At 42.2% G+C, this 12,871-nt stretch overlaps 1 long non-coding RNA gene across 2 annotated transcripts in view; it reads left to right on the top strand.

Moving 5' to 3' along the window:
- LOC143842592 (uncharacterized) overlaps positions 1-12,871 on the top strand; it is a 58,881-nt gene that overhangs the window by 23,670 nt on the left and 22,340 nt on the right. The window contains exon 1 of one of the 2 annotated variants that reach the window (XR_013233202.1): positions 2,474-2,556. The exons of the other annotated variant lie outside the window; for it this stretch is intronic. This is a non-coding gene — a long non-coding RNA (uncharacterized LOC143842592). Of the gene's footprint in view, positions 1-2,473; positions 2,557-12,871 lie in introns of those variants that run through there. 2 annotated transcript variants of the gene reach the window in all.

Below are 12,871 nucleotides of genomic sequence, written 5' to 3'. Positions count from 1 at the left end.
CTTTACAGATGTTTGTCCAGTCCGACAACTTCTTTGGTGCTTGTTATACTGCAGCAAAAACCTCTTAGGTTTTATTTGATATCTTCCCTTGCTAGTGTCTTCCTAAAATTATGGTACTGTGTAAATATTTTTATGTTTTTTCTAGCAAAATATATACGCATGGTTCCCACAGTGAGAAACATGTTATTATACCACTATATACAGTTTCTGTTCCCATCTGCAGCTAGAGGTCTTCTCTTCCTGAATCTAAGGATTGTTAAAATGTTGGATGGGGGAAGTTCAGCCTGTGTGGGTTATCTGATGTTTAGACTTTTGTGAGATCAGGGTGCCGTAAATCAGGGGTAGTCAACCTGTGGTCCTCCAGATGTCCATGGACTACAATTCCCATGAGCCCCTGCCAGCAAATGCTGGCAGGGGCTCATGGCAATTGAAGTCCTTGGACATCTGGAGGACCACAGGTTGACTACCCCTGTCGTAAATGACAGTTAAGTAAACTAGCCTGTTTGCTGCATGGAAGAAACACTTGATAAGTTTGGCAAATGGAATGATATTCTGGCTAGGGTGGTGACTTTAACAATGTCTATATGATTTGTTTAGAGAATTCAAGGTAGAGCTTTGCATCCAGCCTTGTTTTGTTTTGTTTTACCAAATAACGTTTGTTTGTTTTTTTAAATATATTTTTATTTAGATGAAAAATGAATTTTTCAAAAAGGTACCTCTTAAATGTTTGCTGTGGTTACAAAAGCACAACCAGGAGGTGCCAAGAGGTGCTCCTTCAAAACAGCAGAGCCACTGACAGAGGGAGTGGGAAGCAGATAGAGAGAGAGATTTTATGACCCCAGGGGTTCTCACCTTTGGCCAGTGCTCAACTGTCCCACTTTGTCTTCCCTTTGCCTCTCCCAAAATGTTAAATGGCTGTGGCTTCACAAACACACACTCAACACACACACTTTCCACCTCCTTTCAACTGAAAAAGGACATTTCCACCATGTTCTGATGAGTCCTTGAACAAGAACAAGCCATCTCTTGACAGCTCCCATTTGGGAAACACCTTCAGCCATTGAGGAAGCTTTATGTTTTTTGTCACAGGACAGGAATCCCCTGCTCATGGGAGCTCGGCAATGCCTTCCCTGGTGCCCAGCAAGTGCTTTTAGAAAGTGGGAGGGGCTAGGTAGGGAATTTGCTCAGTGGGTCTTCCTGTGCGCTTCTTTTTGAGATGTCAAGGAATTATTAAAATTATAGATAACCTTGCTCTTGGACGTTCTGTGTTTGGCTCCACCTCCTGTGGCAGCCATTTTGTGATTCTGCCCAAAGGCACCTGCTGGCTGGAAAAGATTGGGGAGCCCTTCCACAGGGTTTGTCTCCCAGCAGGGATGCAGCTTTGGACCTCTTCACAAACTTCCAATAGCAACATTATGATACTAATAGAGAATGTGTGAAATGCCAGACAGTTTCTCAGGGTGTCTGCAAGCACACATGATGAAATGTGGAATCATGGGTGGCAAGTAGGTGGAGCCCAAGACAGAAAACAAGGACCTGGGAACAGGATCTAGTCCAAGGGTTATAAGCCAAGACTTTATCAAATCACAAGCCAAAAGTCATGGGCATGAGGAAAGCAAGGTTCAGAAATTAGGAAGGCAGCATACCTGGGCCCAGTGGTATGTCTATTGGCTATTCAGGAATTTTCAGTCATCCTGGGGCTTTTATAGCTCTGTCATTTTCACAATGGTTAATACTCTTTAGAAGAAGAAGAAGAAGAGTTGGTTCTTATATGCTGCTTTTCCCTACCTGAAGGAGGCTCAAAGCGGCTTACAGTCGCCTTCCCATTCCTCTCCCCACAACAGACACCCTGTGAGATGGGTGAGGCTGAGAGAGCCCTGATATCACTGCCCGGTCAGAACAGTTTTATCAGTGCCGTGGCGAGCCCAAGGTCACCCAGCTGGTTGCATGTGGGGGAGCGCAGAATCGAACCTGGCATGCCAGATTAGAAGTCGGCACTCCTAACCACTACACCAAACTGGCTCTTTAGTATATCTCTGAGCTGAACCCTTCCGAGATTGTCAGCAGTCACAGATGACAGGAAATGTACAACAAATTTCAGACATCCGCTGTAATCATAGATCTGATTCTGAACTTTGCCCTAGAATTCAGATATGCATATGTATATGGGTTGTATAAACCTAATACATTTGCCAAACTTGCAAAATTAAAACTTTAAGAAGGAGGGATAAAATAAAGCCCAAAAAAGTTTTTTCAAGTGCTGAGATTTCATGAGACTGCTTCATGTGATCTTGGCAGCCATTCTAGATTGCCTAGGCAACCACTGAAAATGATACTGATGTTTATCTGTGGGTATCTAGGCAATCCAAAAATGACCATCATGTCATTTTGAAACACCCAATGAGTTGTGGAGGGGGGCAGGGAGAAGGAGCAGGCAGGTAGGATGAGCGAGAAGGAAAGTGGAAAAAGTGAAGCTGGAGGGGGGCACTCTGTAAAATGGGCTCCCAGGAGGAAGAAAAGGCAGAAAGAAAAGTGGCAGAGAGGGGGAGAGGCAAGGTAGGTAAGGAAGGAAGCAGGGGGGAGGGGCTGTGATAGAAGAGGAAGGAATGGCTAGTCGGAGGAGGATGACCAGTAGGAGGAAAAAGTCTCCCCCCCATGAGTCCTAGTAAATCTCCTGCCTGTATAATATAATATCCTTGTGCAAGCAAGGTAAGCTGTGATTGTTGCAGCCATTGCTAATGGGAAGATTCGTGCACACACCAAAAGAAATCAGGATTCTGAGAGCTGGTTTGAAAGCATAATATAAAAATAGAAACTTCAAAATATAATACTGAAGAGATTAATCACTATATGCCCCAGTGTCTAATGATTTTGTGTGATGAGGTTTGACTTTTATTACCATCAGAACTCTTGGTCTCATTTTTAAATTGAGTAATTAACTATTAATTTGATCCTTAATGGCCAATATGTATTTCCCTGGTTCTGTATCATGACACACATCATAGTGATTTGTGTCTAAATATTTAGAGAGAGAGAAAGCTGATCAGCCGGGCACATCTGCATCATTTTCTTCTTCTAATGCTTATTTGTCATCTCACAGCTCTCTGGAAGCATACTTCCTAGGAAGGTAATGTTTCGTTTTTTGATTCATCTCAGAGTCTCATAGACAGATAAAGAGAAATAATTATTTTGGGTGATATGTATAAACTAAGAGACCCATGTAACATTTACACACCCCTGTAAATTGCACGCTGTCTGCTGCATGAATTTTTCAGTTATTCTCTGTTCAGACTGAAATGAAAAATGGAATAAAACAGGACAGCCATTTCGCCTTTTTCTTCTTCTTTTTGTAAAATGTTCTTGACGCAAGGAAGCAAACGGCCTTCAGAGATAAGTGCAACTATTCCATGCACTTAACCAGTTGATTTCTGTAACTTGAAGTACACTTAAATCTGTGATGGATTGTGTCCCAGAAGAAAATAGAAGTATTTAGATCAAAGTGGTGAAGATACTAAATATATATATATATATATATATAGTGTGTGTGCACAATGTGTGTGCATAGAAGGTAGTCTGGCACCCAGGCAAGGGAGGTTTGGAGGTTGTTTCTGTTGCCTGCCTGCTGCTTTGTCATGCTCCCTATTGTGTTTTGGAGGAATTCTATCCAATTCCTGGGAGGTCACCCATCCAAACAATAGCCATGGTCAGCCCTGCTTGGCTCCTGAGATCTGACAAAATCAGGCTTGCATACTCAGTCCCGAACATCCACACATGTATCTTGAGACATCCCCACATACACATACAATTGAATGGCCTGTATCCAGTGCAGCATTTACGCAGACAGAAGGATTTCTGCCCATGGTGTCAATTATTTCACCTATCCTCTTCATGCTACAGCCTCAAATGACACCTGACATGCTTCTCCCGAGAAACAGAGCATGCCCCTCCATCCCAGGTACAGGATTTGGGAAAGCATCTGTGGTTGCAGAGGTTGAGGACAGGAGAGAAAGTCATATTCCACAGGCAGAAAACTTTCCACCCATGGAAATGCAGTGCTGGATCCAAACCTACAAATGAGGGGGGTTGCAGCTCTGTTTTTAGCACAACCCAAATCCAGATGTGTATGCATTAAGGGCTTTTGTTTGAAGGAATGCATGCCATGCAGTGGGAGGTATATTCTCCTCCCCTCTGTGCATATAGATTTTTGGAGTTCAGAAGGGATGTGATGTCATCCTGTCAAGGGAAAGGGATATCTTCAGCCATAAGGTCAGCTGTAATTCTGGGAGAACTCTAGACCAACCCTCGGAGGTTGGCAAACCTGTCTACTGCCAGTCTGGTGGGAATATAATTTTCATTTTAAGCAATAGGCATCAAATGGAGGGGAGGAGGGGCTTGACTGTTTTGACTTTGGACCCATATTTAAAATCAGAATAATGGTAAGGTCACTTAGCAGTAAGGTCACTTACCATGTCTCACATTTGTTTCAGCGTACAATGAAATGCAATGCAATGCAGGATGGGAAATGGGTCTTTTGTGTGGCAATTATATGGAAAGACTTCAAAATGAAACATGTAGGTCAGGTCCACATGGAGGTTTCAAAGTGCCTTTAATACACTTAACTGTTAAGGTCTTACTTCTGTTCCTGGCAGTCCACATCAATAAGGAGGGTTGTCCAGGTTTGGGTACCATCTCTGCAGTTTTCCAGTTTCCCTTGAAGTATGAAAAATGGGCCATCTTGCTTTCCATGCTTGTAGGTTAGCACAGCTATGTTAAATTGGTAACACTCTTGTTGTAGAAATGGAGATTCATTTTTAGGAGTCTGGAGAGCAGAGCAAATAATGAAAATCCGGCTGAATTAACTTCATTTGTCACAAAGCCAAGTTCATAGTAGCCAATTTGCTGCTGAATTCTCAGAAAATTGGGGGGAGATACCTGGTTTTAATACCTTGCCACTGCTTGCCATGCTGTCTAAGGTGATACATGTGGAACCGAAAGGGCAAAGTTTATTTTAATTTATTTATTGGCTTACAACATTTCAAGAGATGCAATAGCAATTAAAACACGTTAAACATGAAAACAATCAAATTTACAATAACCCATTTGCTGATGGGGTATGAACTGTCCAAGGCAAAACAAAATATTTGGGCTATAGTGAATAGCTCAATGGAAGCACAGATTCCATGCTGGAGATTTTTAGGAAAGGGGTTGAAAATAGCCAGTAATTTAATGCCATTACGGGGAGCTACGCTGTGGCCTCATTTGGAATACTGTGTACAATTCTGGTTGCCATATCAGAAAAAAAAGGTTCTGCACATCTGGGGAACGTGTGGAACAATTTTAAGATGATTAAGGAGTTGGAACATGAATCCTATGTGCAAAGAGTTTGAGGTTTTTCAGTTTACAGAAAAGATTACTAAGTAGGAAGGCAAGGGATTTAAGGGTTATAAAATGATGCATGGTAGAGAAAACAGATAACTTTTTCTCTCTTTCCCTTAATACTTGAACTTCAAGTTTGCTGATATGCCTGTTTAGTGCAAGTATAGCCCCAATCTGCATATTTAGATATCCACAGATAAGGAGCATGCTTGGGAAATAGAAATATAGATGGATGCAGGATTCTTTACCCAACAAGAAACTTAATTGTGGAATGCACTGGCACTGGATGTAGTGATGGCCACCCACATAGATGGCTTTAAATGAGAACTGGACAGATTCATGGTGGATGTGTCTATGGAAAGGCTACTAGCCATGATGACTAACAGAGAACTTCCACTTTTAAAGGCAACAGACCTCTCAATATCTATGCAAAGGATAAAGTCCTTGGGGAAGTCCTTGGTTTCTATGCTGTCTATTGGCCCTTTGGGGCTATTGTTGGTCACTGTGTGAAACAAGATGCTGAGCGAGAAGGACTGCTGATCTGATCCAGCAAAACTGTTATATTGTTATTTCTTGTGCTCTTAAGATGACCAAAAGGGACCACTTCCACAAGCAACAAAGCTCCCACTCACTGGCAGTCTTCAAGCAAAGGTTGGATACACACTTTTCTTGGATGCTTTAGGATGCTTAGGGCTGATCCTGCGTTGAGCAGGGGGTTGGACTAGATGGCCTGTATGGCCTCTTCCAACTCTATGATTCTATGATTCTATGATTCTATGATTCTATGATTCTATGAAAGAAGATCACAACAGAAGCAAGTTTTAGGATAAAAGCTCTAGCATTGATTGCTGATATATTAATCTTATGATGATGGCCCCATCCACTTCCCCCCACCTAGAAGCAAGATTTTTCCTCTGTTTGGTTTCCCTTTTCAGACTGAAACACCCTAGTTGTCTGTTTTCGTCTTTCCCAAAGAACTCTGATTGTCCCGCTGTGATTGTCACAGTATAATATTCTGGCTGTTTATTCAGCCGAGGAATTTAAGGGAAGGAATGGGAGCTCCCTTTCACTTATGCAGCTTAAATGGCACTCAAGAAGTTTTTATATTCCAAACTGACAAATTACTTTTTTCAACAGAGGGGAGAGGTCAGGTGAAATCAGGGGAAGAATTTCTGAGATAAAGCAATATATATATATATATAACTGAGGTAAAATCAGTACATGCACAGACTTCAGTTCTTATTAAGGGCATGCATTCAGCATAAACCATGCTGAATATGTATAGATATATAAAATGTTAGGGCTGAACTCAGACTGAATTCTCCTCAGCATCTAGTTCAGAAGTCTTCCTCTGTTCAGCTGATGCTAACCAATCAGATCTCTTAGAACAGTCTGACACTCAAGGCTCCCTGTTTCTGTGAAGAATTAACCCTTCAAAGACCTTCAGCTGTTTGTTCAGTACTTCTGAGCTTTTAAAAATCACCATCCGTCACATATATGAAAAGTTTACTATTTACAATGCAGATGCAACTCTGTTTAAAGCATTTGCATTTTTTTGTAATTTTATTTAAAAACAGATTAGACTATTGAATGTGTTATATTGTTCATACTGCATTGCTTTGTAAAAGAAAGCAATAATCTTCCTTGAGTCCCAGAAAAAAAGGCACACTCAAAATGAACGAACAAACAAATGAACGAACAAATGAAGGAACAGAGCATCTGCTTTGCATGTAGAAGGTCCCAGATTCAATCATTGGCTGGTCCAATTAGTAGATTATGTGAAAGACCTCTACCTGAAATCCCAGAGAGCTGCTACTAGTCAGAGTACACAATAATGTCCTTGATAGACCAATGGTATGACTCACTACAAGGAAGTCTCATAAATGTATGAGTTGATAAACAACCAAACTGATAATCAAAAAATCAGCACATGAGCTGAATGGATGGATGGTGGAGCATTCCTTGTTATCATTTAAGCAATCCAGAAAATAGGTTTCAGTGGTGTGGATCTAGCCAAAATTCAACCCTGTGAACATTTTCTTGGAGGTTACATCCATTGAATTTGGTGGGATCTCACTGAAATTACATCAGACTGGGCTAGGACAGTTCCACATATGTTTAACCTTCTCCCACTGAAATCAGTAAGACTTCAAAATATACTGGATCCTACTAAATACTCTGTAATTATAGCAAAAAAAAAAACCCTTTCATTTTGGAAGAAACTGAAGCCAAAAGCAGACATTGATAATGAGGACTTATGACATTGGGTCATAAAAACTGGCTTAATTGCAAGATCGATATGGATACGTGCATTAGCCAACTGCCTATTAGCACTGCTGTAAAATCCACTGGCTCTTCCTTATTCTACAGGCAACGATCTTCCATTCCAAAGAACCTTTCAAGTTGCCCCTTCCCCTTCAAGTTAAAATATTAATAACATGGACTTCCTATTCTCTTCCCATTCAGTCTAGAAGTCCTGTGACATTCTCTGGGTCTGTGCTTTGTGCCTTCCCATTCTGTATCATCCACATACCTTCCATGGCCACAGTCATGCTATTCTGATGGGGCTCTGCATGCATTTCTTTAAATAAACGTTTCCCACCTTTTCCCATCCCTCACATAGCGCAGTTCATTCTGCTGAAATGTTACACTTAATAACCAACCTGGAGGCCAGGAAGATTTTTTCCCCCATAGCTCATAGAATAATGTGGTGTTCACTGTAACAATTCATTAGATTTATATAGTGTGGTTGCTAGGCAAAAGAATGATTCGGAGGTAATCTGTGGTCATAGCTGGGCTGCTTAATTAAATTTCCTTTTTTTCTTCCCCCCCCCCCACAATCACTCCTATTGGATTAGAGAAGGAGCATCATATAGTCATCAAAACAAGGTTCTTATGAATTAATTATGGAGTATTTTAAATAATTAATTGAAGGGCTTCTGTTGAAATAACGTAAAGAAAGCACATATTATAATTTATTGCATTGTCAAATGAGAGGGAGAGAGGGAGGGAGCACTTCTGAACCTTTTGTACATAGAAAGGCTGGCAAATCTCACATTTTCATGTAAGCCCAGCAAAAGCAGTTTCAGAAAAATCTAGTTTATATGAATTTAATCTAAATGATTTCTTCTGCATTTGGCTAAAAGTCAATCCGTTACTTAAGGTCTGTAGAACAAATCTAAAGAGATGGTGCTCTGTTCTGTAATGGTTAAGTTCACAATTTGCTCCCTGCTGGGAACAAACCCTGATCCTGACTCAAATCCCCCACCCTCAATTATTTGAGGAGTAGAAGAAAAAATAGAACACAATAGCATTGATTGTGGTGTTTTATGAATTTCCATGATGTCTATGGTAAAGACCATCAAGTGTTCAAGGACTCCAGAAGTGGCCCCATTCTCCAGTTCTTCACCTGGAAGTGACGTCATGTTCTTCATAACACATTCGGAATTCCCCATCTCTATGTTCTTTATCAATAGAGAATGGGGAATTCCTACAGTACCATGGAGGATGGGATGTCCATTTCCTGAAACTCCATCTTCCTCTGGCACTCTCTCCCCAAATCTCCTGTCATTAGGGATGTCAGCCTCCAGGTGGGACCTAGAGATCCCCTGGAATTGCAGCCTATTGTGGGAGAGGAAGATCAAGGTATTTGTAAGCCACTTTGGGACTGAAAAGCGGAGTATTAAAAAGCAGCTCTTCTTCTGAAGTAGAGTGCAAAAGGTCTCCTGTTGAAATGGAGTTGAATAGTGATTAGACCAGGGCTGGGCAAACTGTGGCCCTCCAGATGTCCATTCAGTGGCAGGGGCTCATGGGAATTGTAGTCCATGGACATCTGGAGGGCCACAGTTTGCCCACCCCTGGATTAGACTGTCAGGCTAGCTCCTGGCAGATTCACTGGTTGACTTGGTTAAGCTAGTCAGAGTTTCTCAGCCAGAATTTCAACTCAATGACCCATCATGCACGGAGGGAATAACGCACATTCGGGGTGGAATGGCTGCGACTAAAATCACCGATAACGCATGGAGGCGGCTGAAACTGGCCGCAGCTTCGGTGCATGCCGCCGAAAAAGCCGCATCAGTGAAACGCGGAAGAAAGCGCAGCTTCCGGGTGACCGGGGGCAACCAGAAGCGGTGCCGGGATCGCCGCGTACATAATCGGTTACTCTGGGGTTTGCCGCCATCACGCCCCCTCCCGTGCATAACCGGTGTGCTTCGCGTCTTCCCCCTCCGCGTTTTCCATGTGACCCGAAATCACCATTTCGGCGGCCGTGCATAATGGGCCAATATGAAGCTTGTCGGTATGCAAAATATAAAACAAGACTGTATTGCCCTCCAAGTGTGTGTGTAGCATTGCAGCTATTGATAATCCAGGCCATGTGTCTCCAGTTAAATGTCTACAGCCTGGATGGATCAGTTTTGGTTAATAAGATTTATCTTGATTCAGCAAAAACTGTGAGCTGGCTTTTAATTTTCAGCCTATTCTTGGCAGCTTGCCAGCATAGGCTTACTAATGTTAAGGATATCGTGACATTAGATGAAATCAAAAGGCATGATTGTTACAAGCAAAGCAATGTCCCTGCATTCCTGCTCTGTCCTTATCTTTTAGATTTTCAGGTTCCTTGAAAATTAAACAGAAGTACCTTGCCTGTTTGGGAGTAGATGTACCAATCGTCTCATAAGAGATTTGGGACCAGCGGTAAGACGTTTAGCCTATTTCCAAATACACTAATCCAGTAGTCTTAAATGCAGGCGTCCCAAGGGGCTAAGGATTTTTCTCCATTAATTTAATGAACCACATACATATTTTCTTTTTTCTTCTTCTTACTTTCAACTTCAAAAATGGCCACGCAGTTTGGGATAAAAATGGGAGGTATTCATTTGATTCCAAAAACTCTTGTTAACTATGGTTTTTGCATAGCAGGAACAGGCAAGGATAATAATATATAATATAATAATCAATAATATTTTGTTATTTATATCCCACCCTTCCAATGCTCAGGATGGGCAACAACATAAAAACAAATACAAACATTAAAATTTTAAAACATTATAATTTATGCGCTTACTAAGATCCCAACGGAGGAGGTTGTGGCTGGAGCCGATCTTCAGCATTCCTTCTCCCTTCCTCTCCTAGCAGTGAAACCAAACTTACATGGCAGATGTTATTTCTGGCCTTGACCATAAGGATGAGTATTCATTGGAGAGAGACAATCAAGCCACCACCAGCTCACATGTGGGGTCCCACAGGGAGCAATCCTCTCCCCAATCCTATTTAATATCGTCATGCACCCTCTTGCCCAGCTGGTTATCCCTGGCCCCCAAGAAAGCTCATCTGACCTCAACCAGGGCCAGACCTTTCTCTGTTCTAGCCCCCATCTGGTGGAATGAGCTCCCAGAAGAGATCAGTGCCCTGCCAGAGCTAGCGTAATTCTGCAGGGGCTGCAAATGGCGCCTTTCCTCCAGGCATTTGGTTGAAGTCGACTAAACCAACAACACCCACCGGGATCTCAAGATATGCAGTAGCTTGTGGAATTGTGTGCTTGGCTGAGCTCAGCAGCTTAGCAACCTAGTGCACATGACCTCTTGTGTGTATTGATACTAAAATTTTAAAAATCTGGCATCTGGGCCATATTTCTAACTTTATACACACTAGCGGTGTGCATTCAGATATACCTGAGCCAAATATATAACTGAAAAAAGCCTTACCAGTATTTTGGGGGGATAGTCAACATTCCAAAGGTCCCCAAAATATTTGGGATTTTCTGGGAAGTTATTCTTTTTCCTTTCCTTTCCTTCCTCTCTCCCTTGTTTCTGTGTGTTTGTGTGGGAGGGGATTTCCTGTGGGCTTCCCAGCTGTTGTGCCAATGCCCCTCCCCTTCTTTGCTGCCTTGGTTTGTGTCCCTGTCACATTTTTTGCACAGTGCATATGACACCCCCTGCTTGCTTGGATTTCTTGTGATTCTGTTTTTGACTCTTGAGCTTGCACTGTCACAGTGGCCCTGGGTTCTGCTTGGCAAATCTGTACATTGCAACCAGTTCTACTGGGCTTGCAAAAATGTCCCCCACCCTAGTTTCTACTGCAGGGATTCTCTCATTTGATTTTGGTTCTTTTTGCCTTGGCATATTGGCCTGTGTTTCTACTGGGATTACTGGGCTCTCCAATGGTTCTGTTGGATTCGCTGTTGGTTCTCAGTGATTGGTACTTGTAGGCATGGTCTTTTGCCCTGGAAACAGCTTGCGTGATTTTGTTTCATTTTCCTTCACGATAGGAAATAATGGAGAAGGACTGGGGACACTTTGTTTCGTGGCCAAAAAACTGGACCCCTTGATCCAATCATTCTAAAACTGGGGGATTATTTAAAGAAGAGGTACAAGCAGCTCCACAGCAGTTTGGGTGCCTGTACCATTTAAATAATAGACCCCCAAAATTTGGGGAAACCTCTTAAAATAAATTCCAAGATTTGGAATTCAGGAACTTTGGGTATAATGAAATTTTGGGGGTCCGTTAAACTTGAACCTGAAAAAAGTTTTGTGAGGTTTTTTTTTTTTTTGGCTCACCTCTTGTACATAAATACCCAAATAAGTCGGGCTATATTTTGTAATCAACTGGCAGTCATAGTTGATGCCATCACCCCATCTACACTTACATATACTATTCACAGAAGGTCACAGATTCAACCCCCAGCAGTCTCCAGTTAAAAGGATCAAGTAGCAGGTCCTGATACCCCAGAGAGCTGCTGCTGGTCAGAGCTAACAACAGTGGGCTAGCTGGACTAATGGCCTGACTTGGTATAAGACATGTGTGCCCTCTCCATTAAAAGGCATCCAAGGACTAGTTCTAGCTTTATGGCTACCTCTCCAGAGACCAGCTCAAGAGGAGTAATGAGTAAAAACAATACCATATGACAATTGCTTGGGGAAAGATTGTTTCTGTGGAGGGCAGAGCTGCTATTGCTTCCTCTGCTCCTACCTTTCAGTCTGCTGAAACATAAAGGGAAACCAGTGCTTATTTAATTTGTTCATAAACGATTTGGCATTTGGCAGCCAGGTCTGCAGATGACACCAAATTATTCAGGTTGGCAAATTCAAGGCAAATTGTGAAGAACTACAGAAGGCTCTCTCTGCATTGAGTGAGTGGGATGCCAGGTGAAGTTTAATGAGGGTGAGGTGATACATTCTGGTACAAAAAGAACTCGTTTTAAATATACTCAGGTGGGTGAAATTGAGATTGAAAGAGGTCTTGCAGTTGTTGGGGAAAGCTCAGACGCCATCATGGGTATTATGAGGAGAGGGCTTGAAAACAACCTTTTCATCGGAATATCAGGGAGCGCTTATGTTTTGGGATATTCAACTAAAGTGCTCCAGGAGCCCAACAGATCAAAGTGTAGATGACCGTGGTTTCAGATTAACCGGCATTCCTTTCCCCCCCCCCCCCCACACACACACACTTCTTTACAATGCTGTAAACGTGTTTACAATGCTGATGTAGCACGCTT

This window comes from Paroedura picta, chromosome 8, assembly GCF_049243985.1.
Source record: "Paroedura picta isolate Pp20150507F chromosome 8, Ppicta_v3.0, whole genome shotgun sequence".
In the NCBI taxonomy this organism is placed as follows: Eukaryota; Metazoa; Chordata; class Lepidosauria; order Squamata; family Gekkonidae; genus Paroedura; species Paroedura picta.
The sequence above is the reverse complement of the archived record's forward strand: the minus strand, read 5'-3'. Positions and strand labels throughout refer to the sequence as shown.